The sequence below is a fragment of the Ostrinia furnacalis genome, unplaced genomic scaffold (genome assembly GCF_004193835.3).
Source record: "Ostrinia furnacalis isolate ACB-3 unplaced genomic scaffold, ASM419383v2 OfSCF0312, whole genome shotgun sequence".
NCBI classification, from domain to species: Eukaryota; Metazoa; Arthropoda; class Insecta; order Lepidoptera; family Crambidae; genus Ostrinia; species Ostrinia furnacalis.
The window spans coordinates 951,375-969,474 of record NW_021130551.1 but is presented as its reverse complement, the minus strand read 5'-3'; positions in this window follow the sequence as shown (position 1 = coordinate 969,474).

Genomic DNA, 18,100 nt, shown 5'->3' with positions numbered 1-18,100 from the left:
ACCACAAGCAAGTATCACCTAACTACTTACTTATTTACATACTTACAATAAATTTTACGCAGGTAAGTAGGTACGTATCTACCTGTGCAAACTTTTTTGAAGCTGCGTGCGCGCAGAGATTGCCCGAAGCTGGATTTCCGGGAAGGGTCAAGAGCGAGCTTTCGGGCAAAGTGCAAAAATAATCAGTTCTTGGCTTGGATAAAATAATAGTGATGCAAGCTGTAGAAGGCCAAAACGGAGTGGATTGTTGACTTTTGGAGAATACCCTAGCGAATAGTGGTCGTAAGATGTGTTGTAGAGGTACCTAATACCTATCTGGCTACATAAGTATGATGTAAATCGAGTGCAGAATGCACGTGATGAGATGGTAGGAATGTCTTTCAAAAAGCAGGAAACTAGACCTAGAGTTATTACTTTCTAGCTACAACGAGATCCGATCAAATCAAATCAAATCAAATAAATTTATTTGCTTAAAACATGGTGATCTATCTATAGAGTGACTATGATGATGATAAAGGAAGGTAATGAAATAAAACTACCTATATTACAATAGTTCAACGCACAAACCAGTAGCAAATGTTCGTTACTTTAACGTAATTCATGACTATTCAATTCATATTCCCTGTACGCACGGTGCAATGGATGCTCCACAAAAAACGCACAGAGCGAGTTCGTGAGCCGTGTCGGCTGAAAGGGCGGACCGGTTGGGTCATGCATCGCCGAAATTATGAGTCGAGTCGTATTTATTGCATTATATGACGGAAATAACAAAATATTGTTTGGTTTTTCTCCTTCCGCAGTTGGTTTTGCTACTTTCATTTTAGAAGAGAAAAATCCTTCAATAAATATACCGTAAGTTAGGTAGTCTACACCTGTCCCTGCTATAATGCTAATTGCTATCCCATACCTACAGCAACTTTTCATAATATAAATACCTACTTACGTATTGTAGTAGGTGGTAGGTAGTTCCATGTCAATAGACTCCGCCGTTTTTCTAAAATAATGTCTGCAATCGCATACTCATTTTATGAGATCTTAAAGCACCTTTAAAGCAAGAGCAATGACTTTTTTTTTGTTATAGAACGTCACTTTACAATGGGGCCATAATTCAAAGTACAATAGGAAATGCTCTCTTTTTACAGCTATAAAATAAACGTCTCTTATGACATTTAGGTACCTGTACTTTTACCCCCATAAATACCTATTACCTACTCAACCCTACATTCAAATAAGTCCTTCGTCCTTCCTCATGGCAATAAAAACTACTCCTTATAAAATGTTATGACTACCTAAGTAAATTAGCTCTAGTAACGACCAATAACCACCTGCAGTAATTGCATACTAATGACTAATACAACCATGCTACAATGTTGTTACTTGTTACAAACCCATTTCTAATGACTGTTGGTTGATCTCTGTAGTTAATTATTACTGAGAAATAAGTAATTTGCTAATTTGTTTTTATTAGTTGCGTTAGTGAAAATTTCATAACAAAAATATTTTAATCCTTACGATTAGTGAACTTAAATACATACTTATTTGTCCCACTGGGCTTTCTGGAAGTTATAAGACTGCCTGAACTTTGCCGCTCCATAGTAGGTAGGTAGGTACCTACCTAATGGTAAGAGCATCCTACCCCCCGACCCCATTTGCATCAAATTCAATAATCTTAATAACATTTTATGTTTTGTATTGTAATATTAATGACTTTGTAAAAGTCTAGGTAGCCTTATTAAAGCGAATTGTAAGCTGATAAGAAGCTGATCAATAAATCAATTCTCAAGCTCATTCAAATTAATATTTACCATCTAACCCATATTTACTTACAGCTTCACAGAAATAGGTCATTAATCTGGAATGTCGTCGACGGATGGCGGTAATAGGAGCCGCGCGCGACCATCTTGGATCGCGGGCCAATCGGCGCGGGCGCAGCGCGGGGGCGGCGCGCGCACGGGAATAGATTTCAGCGTGTAGGTACTTATTAGAATACCTATGTGTTCGGAAATTCATGTGTAAACTTCATATTTGGTTCAAATCGTGCAGGTGATTAGAACCTTAGGCCCGATTTCCACAAAAGCGGAGAAGTGTCAGGCTGTAAAATATTTCTGTAGAATTTGACAGCGCCGGCAGCGTGGCGTGAAGCGGAGCTGTGCGGAGCGGAGAAGAGAAGTGGAAATAATGAAATCTGGTTATTCAAAACACTTCTCTGCTCCGCTGGTCAGCTCCGCCTTGGTGGAAAGCGGCCTAACTAAATCGGTTTTTTTATCCCCAACGGGGAAGCTCTTGGTCTGTATCTCACCTGATGGTAAGTGATGATCAAGCCGAAGGTGTAAGCGAGCTTCACTCGGAATCCTTAACCACAGAGGAACTGGCTATCTTACCTCTAACTGCCGGAACACAACAATGCTGAACATTGTTGTTCTGGCGACAGACTTGACAGTTTGAAAAATCTATGAGGATGATTTATACCTACCGACTTTTTATGAAATAGCTGCATAAGGCGTATTTTTGAAGCAAGAACTCCAATATGCTTCCAAAATCGCACCAACCGTAAAATCCTGTAACGTTTGGAGCAGTGGGGCTACTCCAATGCTCACGGAATTTTCACTTTTCAGATGTCATTGTTGCTATCGGTCTTCCAGCATTTCTTTGAAAAGCGAAAGGGCTGTTTGCTTGGACGAATGCAGGTCGGTAAGGATATAAAACATTGTCAGAAAGTCGGCGACGCTTTAAGATATGGCTAGGTAAGCTAGGTAGAGTCATGTAGAAGAATAATAAAGCTAAGCTTTAGTTAAGTACTCGGATATTTTAAAATAAGTCGTAAGATGGCGAGGAGAAGAAATGAAATGGTAAAGCTTGGCTGATCTTCAAAAAAGCTAAAAAAATCTAAAAATATCTGAGTTAGGTAGGTATTCAGGTTTCCTATAGATACAATTGCAGTGACCCAAAAACTTCATAAAATATTGAAATTAAATTCAGAATATTTTAAAGTTTACTTATGTAGAAACCTTGTTTGGGTGTTCATATGTAGATTGCATACATTTTGAAAGTAGGATGAACATGAAATAAAGTAGGTTTATAGTCCTCAACTTGTAACATATAGAAATAGAAAAGCAGCTCTATTGGTGGGTACAGCCTACAGAATTATTCCCACTTACCACCACAGCAAAGATTAAGAAAATCTTAACTCTTTCAGTACTTAGAGTAACCTAAATTGCGCATGCATGCACTGAATAGTAACTTATAACTACTCTAGAGTAGAGACTAGTCTCTACTCATCCTAGGGTGTCTGGATGGAAGGAAGCGCTGTCCAGCGATGATACCGTCTAAGTTGTAAGTAAGTGCTTCTTTTATTTCTCATCTATATGATGTGAAAAGTACAATAGGTGTGTATCATTTTAGCATTACCACGCAATACTCACTAAAACAACTGCAGATTGCTTGATCTTCCTCTGTTAGTTTTTTTTATGGTAAGTGATTACCATCGCCCATAGACACCCGCAGTCCCAGGGGCGTTACAGGTGGCGTTGCCGGCCTTTAAGGTGAAGATTACGCTCTCTTGAAGAACTGTGAATTTTGCACCAGCTTTTATTTAAACCTGACACTTTCGTTTAACTTGCTTGCTTACTATATTCCATACCTGAGTGTGTATAATGTCACGTGTACACCAGACACCACATCAACCTGCCATGCCATGGCGAATTCTCCCAAAAATACGAACTTTATACTTTTGATTCAAGGTACAAAATCAGTTGAGAAAAATTGTCATTTTAGTAGGTGTATAAGCCGTCGCTGTATATAATTTACATACATACGTACGTGTTTCTTACATTACAAGTGACCCTACCGACCTGCGCTTGCGCGGTTCCGATGACGCAACTAATTTCGTAGTAAAAAACCAAAGAGGTAGGTATTTTTACAGTCTGTCTCCGCATAAACAACACGAAGGCTTTTGAGGCCTAAGATGTTTGTGGAACATGACAAAGTAAGCATTTACTTACATTATGTACATCAACAGCACCCAAAAACCAAACATCACACAAAAACATCGAAGAAGAATTAGTAAAGAATCCGTTACTGATGTCTGGATGTGCTGGAGCCCTCAAAATTAAGTCTTGAGTTTGAATTAGTGAGGCATTAAATTCTTTTTTGATGCCACTGATATGATGATTAAGTTCTGTTCTCTATGATCTGAGGTGATGACAGAATATGAGCTGTGCTCAGATCATAGATGTATGATCTGAGAAGTTGTCACAGTTAACTAATTGTAGATTTGCCAAATTGTTCGGATAATCAAGTTAAATAATAGGTCATGCATGATTCTGTACTATTCATTCATCCTGTCCTGCCGGCCCTGCGCTGCATATCTTGGTTATACCTTCACCATAACCGCCTCTGTGGTCTAGTGGTAAGACCACCTGTTTCGGACGCAGAGGTCCTGGGTTCGATTCCCAATGGGGCAGATTTTTCTGTTCGGTTTGGTTGTTGGTAGGGCAGGGCTTGTTCTAAGTCCGCCTGGCTAGCTACCGCCATCTTACCTAAGTCTGTCGCCATAACAACAATGTTAACAGCATTGTTGTGTTCTGGCAGTTGGAGGTAAGATAGCCAGTTCCTCCGTGGTTAAGGATTCCGGGTGAAGCTCGCTTCCACCTTCGGCCTGATCACCACTTACCATTAGGTGAGATACAGGCCAAGAGCTTCCTCTTTGGGAAAAAAAAATATAAACTCGTATATTCGGTCCACATTCTATGATCTGAGGTCTAGCTTGCCCATGCCATGCTCCATACTAAGTACGTTTTCGGAATAGTCACTCGTAGTCCATCGTTCTTATTTTAATAAATATACTTCAGTTTAAGCAAAACTAAGATCTGTCTTGTGAAGCAGTGGAGCGGAGCCGGTTAGCAGTCGCTGGATGGAGGTGTCAAATTAGCAGACCGCATTATGAGACGCGCATCATTGGTTGCGCGCGCGCATGACCCATTCGCTATAGGTACCTATCTTCCTAGGTTTAGGTAAGTAGTTAGGTATTTTAATCTTTATAAATAAAAAAAATGTGCGTCTTGCTATTTACTATAGGCATTTAGGTAACTGTTTCTCAGGCCTTATAACTTTTTGTTTCTTTATAAAAAAAAGTATGTTACCTGCTTAGAGGCTAAAGTAAAGGTAAAGGGTAAAGGTCGCGGGAAGAGCCTGGATGCGGGCAGCGCAGGACCGTTCATTATGGAAAACCTTGGGGGAGGCCTTTGTCCAGCAGTGGACGTCATTTGGCTGAAACGAACGAACGAACCTGCTTTTAGAGGCTAGCTTTTTTCAAGCGTTCCCAATTTTGGTTACATACCTACTTAGATTAATCTAAGCATACCTACCTAATAAAATGTGTAATAGTAAAATAGGATATTTTTTTCAGATGGAAAACTCAGCAGTTTTAAAAACAGCTTACCTACATGCATTATTAATTCTGAGTAAGCAAAATTTTTATTGATAACAAACAAAATTGTGCTTAGTCAAGCTTGCAATAAGAATCATTTTCTAATTACCTTTACCTAGATGATTGCTATACACATTCAACCAACAGGTTAATGCTTACTGCGCGAAGAATTTTTATTTCACTTTCCCTACATTAATATAATTAATTATCTTCGTAATAAGAACAATCTAATTACAGACACGGTTTTATTTATTTTATTTGCTTACCTAATTTTCCTTTTTTACAAAATGTTGATTGACTCCAATGATACTAAAGAACTTTTATATAATATCATTGATTGACTCCAAAAAATCTATCAACGATGGAGGAATTAGTCACGACCAGTTACTAATTTGCGTAATTCATTGACCGTTCTGAAAGATGAAATTAATCGTAAAATAGAAGGGGATAAGTGTATTATATCGTTGGCAGCGATGCGTGAACGATGAAGCGACGTGGTAGAAGCAGCAACTATCTCATCATTGATAATAGTCGGTTTGGCAACGTCGCGCGTCTCACCTGGCGACGCCTGGCGTTTACCTGCGCAGTGTCAACAGGGGGGCAAGCGAGCGAGCGGCAGTCGATCCTCCGATCCGGCCGACACGCTCGTCTGTATCGAGCTGTCCTTTTTTAAAACCTTCAAAAACATCAGACAATCAAATTCTTAATTCAAACGTGATACCTACACCAGTGACAATTGAATCGTGCAAAGTGGAAACGTTTTGTGTGGACCCCCATTGTTCGAAATCCGGAATTGTGTTGAAAAGGACCTGAGAAACGCAAGTCACCGGACAGCCTCGTCAGAATTTCGTCTACCTATGTGATGTTGGTTAATTCTAGATTTTCACCTGCAGCGGAAACGGCTTACGTAGACGGCTAGCGGTAAACGCCGTCCGCGCCGCACGCGAGTTCTTGTCCATGTTGAGTAACCGTCAGGTTTCTAAAAAGTGCTTTCGACGCGTTTAAGAACACACAAACAACTCGAAAACGTCGAATTCGGACGATACTACGGGTTCCGCGACATCGCAGTCGCCTACGCGAATACGTAAAGGTTTTTATCCCGTTCCCGTTAGAAAGTTAGCTGAATTGTGCGTTGTAGTGTAGATAGACATGGACTGTGTGGAAGCGAAAGCACGGTATTGAGATTGGTAAACACTAAACAGTAAGCATACATGGACCGTGGAGTGTGAGAGGGTGCGTTGACATCGTCGGGGAGGTGTTGTGTCGTGGTGGCGAGATTGTGCATGGCGCGATGATCAGCGGAGGTTGGGTGTGCGCGCTTCACGTGCGCACGGCGGGGCTCGGTGGCGCGGCCCTCGGCTCCGACGAGGAAGAGATCGTGTACCTCGCGTACATCGTCATCGACGTTCTCTCCAACCAGGTAAGCTTTCAGGAAGTCATTTAGCACCATCGAATTGAATGAACGCCGCTAAAGAACCAAAACAAAAAATAAACAAGTAGGTAATAGCAGGCCGTGTCGGGTAGATGAATTGCAGTAATAGTGCTGCTCGCACGGAATGACCGATAGGATGTTGCAATTGGCGGTATCTGCACGTAAATGTATATCGAAGGATTTATTAAACCTTTGTTTTAGTAATAAATTATAAGACTGATGTAATAGCGAGCAGAGAACTTATTATTATAGAAACAAAGGCCATTTTTACGCAATTTAACTAATTTTCCTGGTAGGTTCAACTGCAAAGTTCCTATTATAAAAAAATCAGATAATCGTGCGACGTTTCCCGAAAATTCTTGAAACTAGAAAGAGGTAGGTTAAGGCTACCTACCTAATTAAGTATTTACCAACCTACCGATCTAATTGATTTACAATTGACGTAAATTTATGCATTTAAAGTCAAAGATCCATCATTTCGTTAGCTCTGGGAATGGTGCTAAAGTAGTGTGAACTGATACAATGATAAGAATGAACTGATAACAGTGATACTGCTATCTCTGGTGAATGTAATACTAATAATAATAGCCACAATATTTCTATCATTATTGTTTGGCTTTAGGACTTTAGACTGAACTTCATAGTTACCAATAGTAGGACTTACTATGATACTGTACCTATATAGGGTGTTCCAAAATTGTGACATTGAGAACAAGTAAATGAGCTAAGTAAGACGCATCGAAAAAGTCCAATAGGTCCATTTTAAAAACAAATCTAATATCAGTCATATTTGAGATGTAGGTATCTCAGGCTACCTCCAGTGTCCGTGTGACGCGGACGGGCTAATTTTTAGACACCATGTATTTTGCGGATTACTTTAGCCCTCGAGGGTAACTTTGGCTCAACTCAAAAAATACTTAAATTGAGCAGACTATCTTGCAACCAACAAAAATAAATATGCGCCAGTAACGCTAACATTGCCCTGTGGAATTATGTCGTATGTCGACATTGCTAATTTGCTATGAAGAGGTGGAAAGTTAAATAGGTACTTTTTTGTTTTGAACCAAAGTTGCCCCCTAGGGCTAAAGTAACCCACAAATGCGGTACTACTAGAAATTTGGCTAGTTAGGTATTGTTAACGCAACTCATGCACTTCATGCGTATTTGTATCGCTTCAATGATCTTGCCTTGAACTGGGTAATTATCCAACCTTTAATATTATCGGCCTCACCTACCTTCTTGAAAGACAAAGGTACTGCATTACTTATTCTGTGGTACTGCACAAGAATGTTCTACAATATTCCACATCTTACGACAGTTACGGCCTCATACGGGAGCACAGTATGCAAACTGCAGGTGGATAACATTTACCGCTAAAACTGTTCAGCAGTAGTCAACTCGAAGTTACCAAGATGATGGCCTTATTGAAATAAAATTATGTAAATAAAATATAAATTGCAAAAACGAAAGTAAATCATAAATGAACCTTCGAATATATCAGTTATACCTAAACTTATAAAAACTCATTTTATTTTTGCAAGTAGGCTTTTAAAAAGCACTTTAACACGTAAATATTTTGTTAACCCTAGACCACTGTTTCGGGACAATAAATGGGCCAGTGCCGAGAAGAAGCAGCGCAAGAAACTATGTCACTATTTAAATTGTACCTCCTAGTCAGTGGTTACTCACTATAAATTAGGTACATTTATTTATTTATTTTATTTTAATTACACAGGTTTTATACCTTATTACATACCTTATTATTATAAAAAGAGGCGTTGTGCAAGTTACGGCACTAACGGCTAGGCTGTAGTGGCTGTAAGTAGAAACTATTTAAATAAACGCAGTAAATTCATGTTTAAAGTATTTGACTACTCCGCCCTAAAATAGCACATCGCACATTACTTCACATCATCAACAAACATACAAATTCTAAGTATATTTCAAAACACCTTTTCGCCATATTTGAACGACTCGACAGCTTACTTTCACCCATTAAGTCAATTCTTAAGCGTCACACAAAACGCGCGACAAAAGTTAACGACATTACTAGGACGGAATACAAAATGTAATTTGTGTGAAAATAACTAAATTATAAGCTATAAACATGCTTTATACCTACTAGTTTATACACAGCTAAACGTGGCTAAACTTTGATTAAACCTGTAAAAACTACGCCGTACGATCAAACGTTTGCATCGAATCAAAATTAGAAGATTTTCAATCGCAGATGACGCGGACGCTGACTACGGTTTCTTGAGAATATCTAGACTAGACGCTCCTTAAAATTATTTTCATCACTTACTGAAGTGAAGAAACCCTTACTTCGTAGAGGCTATGGACGTGTACATACCTGATGCTGATTTATGTCGTGGTGGTCTAAATAGGAGGACCTCACCGTTTCATATTCGGCGAACTCCGCCGCGCTAAAAACAACTACATCTATACTTATAATAAATCTGTAGAGAGGTCAATTCTGTACATGAAATAAATTTTCAAAATAACTATCAGGGGGTGATTAGTGATCGATACTGATGCCAAAAATGCAATCAGTAAATTTTTTGTCTGTCTGTCTGTCTGTATATTCCTTATAGAAACAAAAACTACTCGACGGATTTTAACGAAACTTGGTACAATTATTCTTCATACTCCTGGGCAGGTTATAGTATACTTAAGAATTCCCACGGGAACGGGAATTAGCAGGAAAATCCTTTTGTATAAAAAATCTAAACCGCTTAAGTTACACGTTTAAAATTTGGCATGCAAATGCTTAGTAAACTTAAAGCTTAGTTACAACAGGATATTGCAAAATTCCCACGGGAAGGGGAGTTAGCGGGAAAAAACATTTGTATGAAAAAATCTAAACCGCGTAAGATAAATGAAGGGGGTAAAACGGGATCCACGTGTACGAAGTCGCGGGCGGCCGCTAGTACATAATAATAATATACCTCTGCAGTTAAGTTGTAGCAACTAGCAAGACAAGTTTCAAGGAAGCAAATAGGTAACTCAAAAATTCTTCTCCTTTAAGTTTTTTTTGTGCTATATTTATCTAGATTTACTGGATACGTTTTCACAAGGACTCATGCCTCATGACATGACGCAGTCGACGTTATTAAAATTACCTACATCCTGTCAAATAATGTTTGTGACTGGATAATAAATAATTATTACGGCGTGTCCGCGCATAGTTGTATAAAAATCTTGATCCATAACTGGTTTTATTGGTCCGAGACTAAGTGAACTGCAATCATAAAATAAACGACGGTATTATGAAACGGAGGTCAATTTACGGACAAAACTTTTATTTTTTTACATACGGCATTATGCTTATTGTAGCTATAAAATACGTAAATATTCAGTCAAAATATTAAATCAACAGTCTTGTTAACAAAAATGCTGTGAAATTATTTTATTAATACAGAAATATCTCGAATATGCTGCAATCTATTGAAGTATAATTTACCAGATTTAATAATCTTCGGCGTGGATCTAAAGCATTCAGTATTTTTATTGTTTTTTCGCGGTCAAAATTAATTACAGTAATGTGTAGTGAAATGAAAGAAGATGAATAATTCTTATTAAATCTAATGAAGCGAAACTAACTTCTTTCACTGTTATAAAGCTGCATATTTCCCGAAAAGTTACAGTTAATTAAATAAGTAGGTATAATATTATGTACTAACCTATCTAACACTTGAGCCATACAAATAAATAAATGATAAAAAGTAGTAACCATGGTAGTAACCTTATCAACTCTTCGTTACAACCGAACACGACGACATCAGGAGACCTAATTTCTACTTACTTACATAGTTTTAATCTACTTACTATGTATTATTTTATTGCTAGTTAGTTATCACGAGTGAGAAAAAAAAGTTTGGAAGAAAGTCGTTATTTTCGAGTTGTACTCATGTTGTACTCGTTAAGTCTTTTATTTATTGACTAGCGGCCGCCCGCGACTTCGTACGCGTGAATTCCGTTTTTCCCGCTAATTCCCGTTCCCGTGGGAATTTCGGGAATTCCTTTCTTAGTGCACCTCTACGGTACCTAAGCTACGTCCCTTCCAAATTTCAAGTGCCTACGTTTAGCCGTTTAGGCTGTGCGTTGATCTGTCAGTCAGTCAGTCAGTTTCTCCTTTTATATATTTAGATTAGATGTCACCACTTTGTCATCATTTGACGATTGTAACACGAGCACGACGGTTTCTTTTGAACTAATAAAAATTAAAAATATTAGTGTTTTAAAGCTAAAGCGTCATGAATTGTAGTATTTTACACATACATTGGCACACGTGTATTGGAAAGAGATGTACACCCATCACTTTCCCACAAGAGAATCTTATGTAGGTAGGTACTTCTACTCCTGCTGCTTTTAATCCCTCAGATTCGACTAAATCAAAACTAGATTTACAGCATGGCTGTAACTGTGCTATAACGAAGTCACTGCTAAACTGTCCCTCTCACCTAGGCTAGCAGCAAAATTTTCCACCACGTGTCCACGTTACTGAATAAATACTAGACTAGGAGTTTTGGATTGGATGTATTGTAAAATGATGATAAATAAACCTTATTCGAAGGAAAACACAAAATAGTCTTCTTTTCAACTTTTTTTGCTACTGCTACATGAACAAGACTTATTTTGACCTCTTTGAAAATTCGACCAAAAAATCACCACGTTTTGCTCTAATAAACTTTCTTCGTAAATATTGTGGCCTACCTAAACAAACCTACCTTTTGTTACAAAAATATTAATTTTATTATTATACTCATATCCGAGAGGCGCTATTGCCAAAATATCTAACAAGTTGTTACTTGCTCTACTTATTTAAGTAGCGTTTTAGCACTTATCACATTTATTTAGAGGCGATGAAGCGGAACAAACCAGATAGAAAATTATGGCGCGTTCTCAAATTGGTTATTTTTGCACCAACAACGCGAACTCTTTGGAGTCAATAAACTAATTAATAATTCTATTAATTTCATCACTAGCTGTGCCCGCGCCTTCGTAAGCATGATTGTTTTAAATAACATTTCCCGTATTTGCAATATTTTTCTTTAATTGCTTCTATTGGCTGGCTCGATAGATGGGATATCCAACACATTTTTTTTTTTCAAATCGGAGCAATACTCATTTCCTGAGATTAGCGCGTAAAGCAAAGAAACCAAACCAACTCTTCAGCTTTATAGATAGGTATAGCGTTCTTAGACACACCTTAGGTGCTTACTAATAGTAAGTAGTAGACTTAGTAGAAGGCAAAGGGAATGAAGAATGAATAAGCGAAAGGTATTGGAGATATAATATTGGTTTATTATTAAAGTTGGCCCCAACCTTGGGGCCAAGTAATCCATCGTGCGGACGGGATATTACCTACACTATGTCAACAACGCAGTCATGTGAACAAATAGAAGGATAATAAAATAGTTCACGTGTGTTTTAGATGGACATTAAGTTTTTGCACACAGAGATTGGACTGTGATTTCATGTCCAAATTAAATGTCGCACTGAGCGCAATCTGAAATACAAGGACGACGTATTAACTTTACTATCTTGGGCGATAAACCAGTCAAAAACCTCTTTTGTCCTTTCAAAAGACCGAGTTTATATGCCACTAGACCCGGACAATAGAACCTCACTTATTGACTTATTCACTTACTCACTTGAAGTATTTTACTCCGTGCTCAAAGAGCTAAATAAAGATGCGCTGCATAGATTTGGCTCTTAAGTTTTTTTTCATCAGGTAGGAACGAAACGAGTGGGGCCGTTCAAGTATTACGTAAGCACCAAGGGGGGGTGGGGGGGTCTCTGTTTTGCTTATTTTGGATGACATGGGGGGGGTAGGGGGGTCTAGATGATGATTACGTCATCGTTAGTTATTTACGTTTTTTCGGGGATTCCCGCAAATAATACATACGCGTAGGCACTCGCTTCGAGAACTGATTAGGGGAATTACCGCACATTAGGGAAATTACCATGCGCTATTCACTTGTCTAATAATTAACTCTCGTGCCGACACTGCCCATAGTCCGCATATACGCGAGGCCGGCCTTCCGCGCGCCTGTTTTGTTTGGATACTAAACGTATTGTAAGCATTGAAAGTTATCATAATTTGTGTTTATATGTTGATGCATAATTGATGCAATTATGTTTGTTATGTTCTTTATTTCTGATTATATTTTTTGTCCTTTCCTCTATGTGTAGTACCTATCAGTTAAATCTAATATTTTCATGAATAAATTTTCCTATTTTAAAAATGTCAATATAAAAAGCATTTATAATTAAAAATGTTTACGTAAGCATAGGGGGAGGGGGTAAGTGCTTTGCTTACTTTTGATGACAAGGGGGGCGGGGGGGTAAAAAATGGTAAGAAATCTGCTTACGTAATACTTGAACGGCCCCAGTACTATTGTGTATAAATTTTGTTCATTTTAAAACTTATCATATTTTGTTGATTTATATTTAGTTTACTTTTTATAACAACTATTATTTGTATTATTATTAGTTGTGTAAGTTCTTACTTAATTAATCTTCTTACCTGTCGTAAAACCTGTCTATAGTTCGAATTAATACCATTATACCACGAAAAAAGTAATTTTGCGTAGAGAAATTCATAAAACCAGCGTAAAGACCTCAAACCTAGGGTTGCCAGGCGTCCGGCGCCGGCTTTAGCCGGACATGTTTGGCTTTTTAGGGACTTGTCCGGCCAAATATTGCCTTGTCCGGCCTGTCCGGCTTTTGTTAGGCTTTTTATTTGATTGCCGCGCCAGGAGAAAGTCGAGCCAGAAGTGCACGCATTAGGATGTTGGATAGCAACCGATGATGATAGTACTCACTCATGAGCTGACACTAATTACATGTCCGGCTTTTAGGGTAAAATGTCCGGCCAAATGAAGCACAAAGTCCGGCTTTAGTGATTTTGGACCTGGAAACCCTACCAAACCTCAACAACAAATTAATAAAGATATGAAGCATTGCTTATGCATTTTATTATTCATCACCTGTATATTTACCAAATAGAAAATAAATAAATTAACCAAGAATTTCGTTCGTTCCTTTATTAATAAATGCAGTTGTACGTAGGTACATACTTCCATTATGGATAAAGCTTGCTAAACATTATTTAGAACCTAATATACGCAGTTCTTATAATGTTAGTGTAATGAATTAGGTCTAGGGTTGTCAGCTAGCATCTGAGCTACATAATATTTCTTTGATGTATCCTACAGTAGGTACATTGAAAGTTTGTAGGCAATTTTATTTTATGCAGGTACGTTTTTACAGCAAACTTACAGAATCTCAGCCTTTTATCCTAGGTTATCTCAAGGTTAATAAAAAGTACTTAAACAAGGAAAAAAACATATCTACATTGCAAAATAACAATATTTCGCATCTCTCTAAAGTTCTGTGTTTCAAGAAACATTTTAGTCGTTTATTAATTTCACTTAGGTAATAAATGTCAAAAACATTGAAACGTGACTACGATAACACAAGTTCATCGCCATCAACAAAAAGAAGAAGACGACCTAGTAATATGACACGATTACTGCATTGTCTGTGTTCCTACCTTTGTGAATCTATCTTTAAAGTGCAGGATATCGAGACCACACACAACACAGTTTAACCAGAGGATTAACAAAATGATACCCAAGACTGAAAGCTTTTAACTGGAACTTCTCTTGACTTCTTCAAACCGTACTCGGCTGATGGAGCCAACGATATACAATATAGGGGAGGATGGGGGAATTGCGGACGCGGGGTAAATACGGACTAGCAAGTACCTACTCAATCCCTCCCCCCCGCGGCAGCCCGGTGCTGTCATCTGTTTCTTTCTGCCATTTTAGTGCCACGCAAAAACTTACGACAGCCGGCTGCGCACAGTTTGAAAGGTAGGTAAAATTTTAAAAAAATGTGTATTTTGATCTAATTTCTAGTGTTTTTTAATTTAAGGGACTGGTCTGAATACTAAGTGATGGTAAAAAGTTATATTATCTATTGATAGCTTTGTCAATGAAGTTTGAATCGCGAATGTTTCTTTTTATGGAATGTTTTCATAACCTACAAATTTATCTCTTTGATTTAAAAATACCCAATTGGGTTAATTGCGGACAAGCCTTGCGGGGTAAATACGGACGTCTGCAATTACCCCTAATTCGATAAACTATTTAAAAATTTACCAATAACTGGTACAAACGGGCAGTAAACAAAAAGCATTCCATCATTTTTACCAGCACACCAGAAAAAAAGAATCTAGAAGAAAAGGAACAAAAGAAATTAGACAAGAAAAGAAAAGCCCAAGAAAAACAAAATAAAACTACATCTAATAAGCTAAAAGGATCAAAGGGTGTAAGAAATCTAAATTATTTTGAAAATGAAGGAAATGTTGATTACTTTTGCATTTATTGTCAGGAAAAGTACTACGTTCATCCACCCGCCGAAGACTGGATTAGGTGTTTAAAGTGTAACAAGTGGGCACATGAGAACTGCACTGCAGGAAGTTCTTCTAAAGGCTTTACTTGTGGTTTTTGTCTGTGATGTGGACCTGTCCGTAATTAACCCAGCGTTAGTCCGAATTTACCCCGAGCGCTGCGGGTAATTACGGACAGACAAGGTTTTGTTTTTGCTAAAAATATTCCATTTGTTGATTGATCTCATTTAATAAGTATAACTGTTTTTGTAGATGTTTAACTAAAGATTAATAATTAATAAAGAAAATCTGATTATTACTAATAGTACGAATGTTGTGCGTTATTTCCCTTCAGCGTCCGCAATTCCCCCACTCTCCCCTACCCTAGAATCTAGATGCAAAATCTTGGTCAAGAACTGTCCCGAAAGTAGCAAACAAGCTATGCGCTCTGCCGAAAATAATAGAGCTCCAAAATTACCTATTTTGGAGCTCTATTATTTTCGGCAGAGCGCATAGCTTGTTTGCTACTTTCTTATTTTGCACAGGACGGATGAGATACCTAAATCACTTGATGGACAGCCCTGATGAATGAAGCCAGCTGAATAGGTCCAGCCGTGTATAATCCAAAAGTTATTATCCTTTTTATGGCGCAGTCCATTTGTCTATGCCCTATGTTGTCTCTGCCACCAGAGCTCAGCTAAAATTACATAACCGGTTAATAAGACGGATTCTGCTATAAAGAGTGTCACTTGAAAAATATACGATGCTTATGAACTTCAAACTTGTTTGATTCAAATAATATTTGTCTTTGCATGCAAAGGTCTTAAAATAAAAGATACCTACCTTCCTATACAGCAGCTTGTATTTGTCGGGAAAAGAAAATATTTTTATTTTTAAAACATTAGGTACCTATGTAAAGATAGGCACATCACTCGTATCTTGTATGTAGAGTCGCCAGTACATCAGACTAAACAGTTTTATTAGAAATACCTATACACAATAGGTACATGCCTAAAACTGTTAGGTCTATTGACAGTCTGTTACACCCGTATTCACAAACGATGCTTGCTTAAGTGAAGCAGCAAATCGAACGCACAGCGTTGAATAGAGCTCTGTGATTGGTTCGTGTTTGACCCTGTGCGGCCACGGGGACTTTTTGTGAATACGGGCGTTAGAACAAATAATTGGCACTCTACCTATAGTGCTAGATGGAGGTACCTTTGAAAAGGCGGCATAAGAATGTTTGTTAACTTAAAATACCGCAAAGCTTTATAATATTGAAATCTCTCTCGCGTTTCACCTCGCTTAGCTAAAAGCACGCATATCAACTAACATCATACAGTGTAGCTTCGCCTATTCGCTTCGGCTCGGAATGGAAGCTTAGAATCTCACAGTTCGTCGACCCTGCTCGCCAGCCGTCCTTGGCGAATGTTTTAATTTTATGATGTTTGAGTTTTGTAGGAATCTTGCAATATTATTATTAAATTTTAACTTATGCTTTTAAAGACAACAGAGCGTAGGTAGGTAATTCTATTTATACCACTTTAAACGGTGACTATACTTACTAAACTAACGAAAAACTTGAAAAATACGAATTTCCTGAGGTGGTAAACGAACCCCACGACCGAATTTTTTCAAGTTATTTAAAATTTAATTTGGGATGCGACTCTTAATTCTAACTCTTACCTACTTGGTAGGGCATAACAAAAATAGGAGGAAAATTAATAAATCTGAAGAAGTTTTGACTGCTTTAAGCAAATACCTACTTGCTTATAAAGTTAACAGCTTATGCGCATCAATCTAACTACATAGTTATTTTTATAAACCAAACAATTATTGGCGTCGCTGACACCCACTCGCCATATTATGCGCCATGACGCTAAAAAACGCGCCAAAACATACTCGAGGACGATAAATACCGGAACCGCTGGTCCTTCGATCGGGCGATAATTGACGACACCTTGGTCATCAGTGGGTGACGGTAATCCTTTATGACATCACTTGATGTTTTACTTCAAGTCCCTTTGTGCTTGCAAATGATGATGATGCCGCTACGAAAAATCTAATAATTAAATATTGGTGGTAACAATCTTCCATTTTCTCCAGATGCGGTTGGCACAGGCGAGAATGGACAATTCTCAATTTTTTTGTTGAAAATTAAGTTAAGACCCTTCATACTTGAAGAAGTTATTAATGTTCCCAAGATTCTATTAACCGAATTTAATTTCGGGTACCGCCGAAAGATTCTAAGAAAGTTGCTTTTTATTATTGACAGATCACAGCTTTGTTAGCACTCCAATTTTGTTTAAAAGATGTGTTTTCCTGAAAGAGATATTACCGTTATCTAAATAGATAATATCAGGATCGTGCATTCGTAACAAGCAGAGATAATAAGTCCAATGTAGGGTATCTTAATTATTACATAATTTTACGGGGGCATAAAATGATTATGTTTGAAGTACCTATCTACCTAGATATTGCGCAGACGCGCGAGTAAGTAACTGGTACAATGCTACATAACATTATAGACATTTTTTTAACTTTTGACACCGAACTATGCTAGATATTTTTACATTAAGTGCCATTTTAGATAAAATATTTTTTGATATCTAAGTATCGCCTCTTTTCGAATCAATGCAAGCATAATTTCTAGACAATGATTCATGGATTTATTGTTTTATCAATAACATTAAAATTATTAGATTAAAAGCACAAGTGGTAGGTAACTACCATAGCTGGGCATTAACTCGTTAATCCGTTAATCGTTAATTAAGGNCGACATATTATAAAATCGCTGTGATTTAATATTCTTAATCATTAATTTTATGGCAAGTGTCCA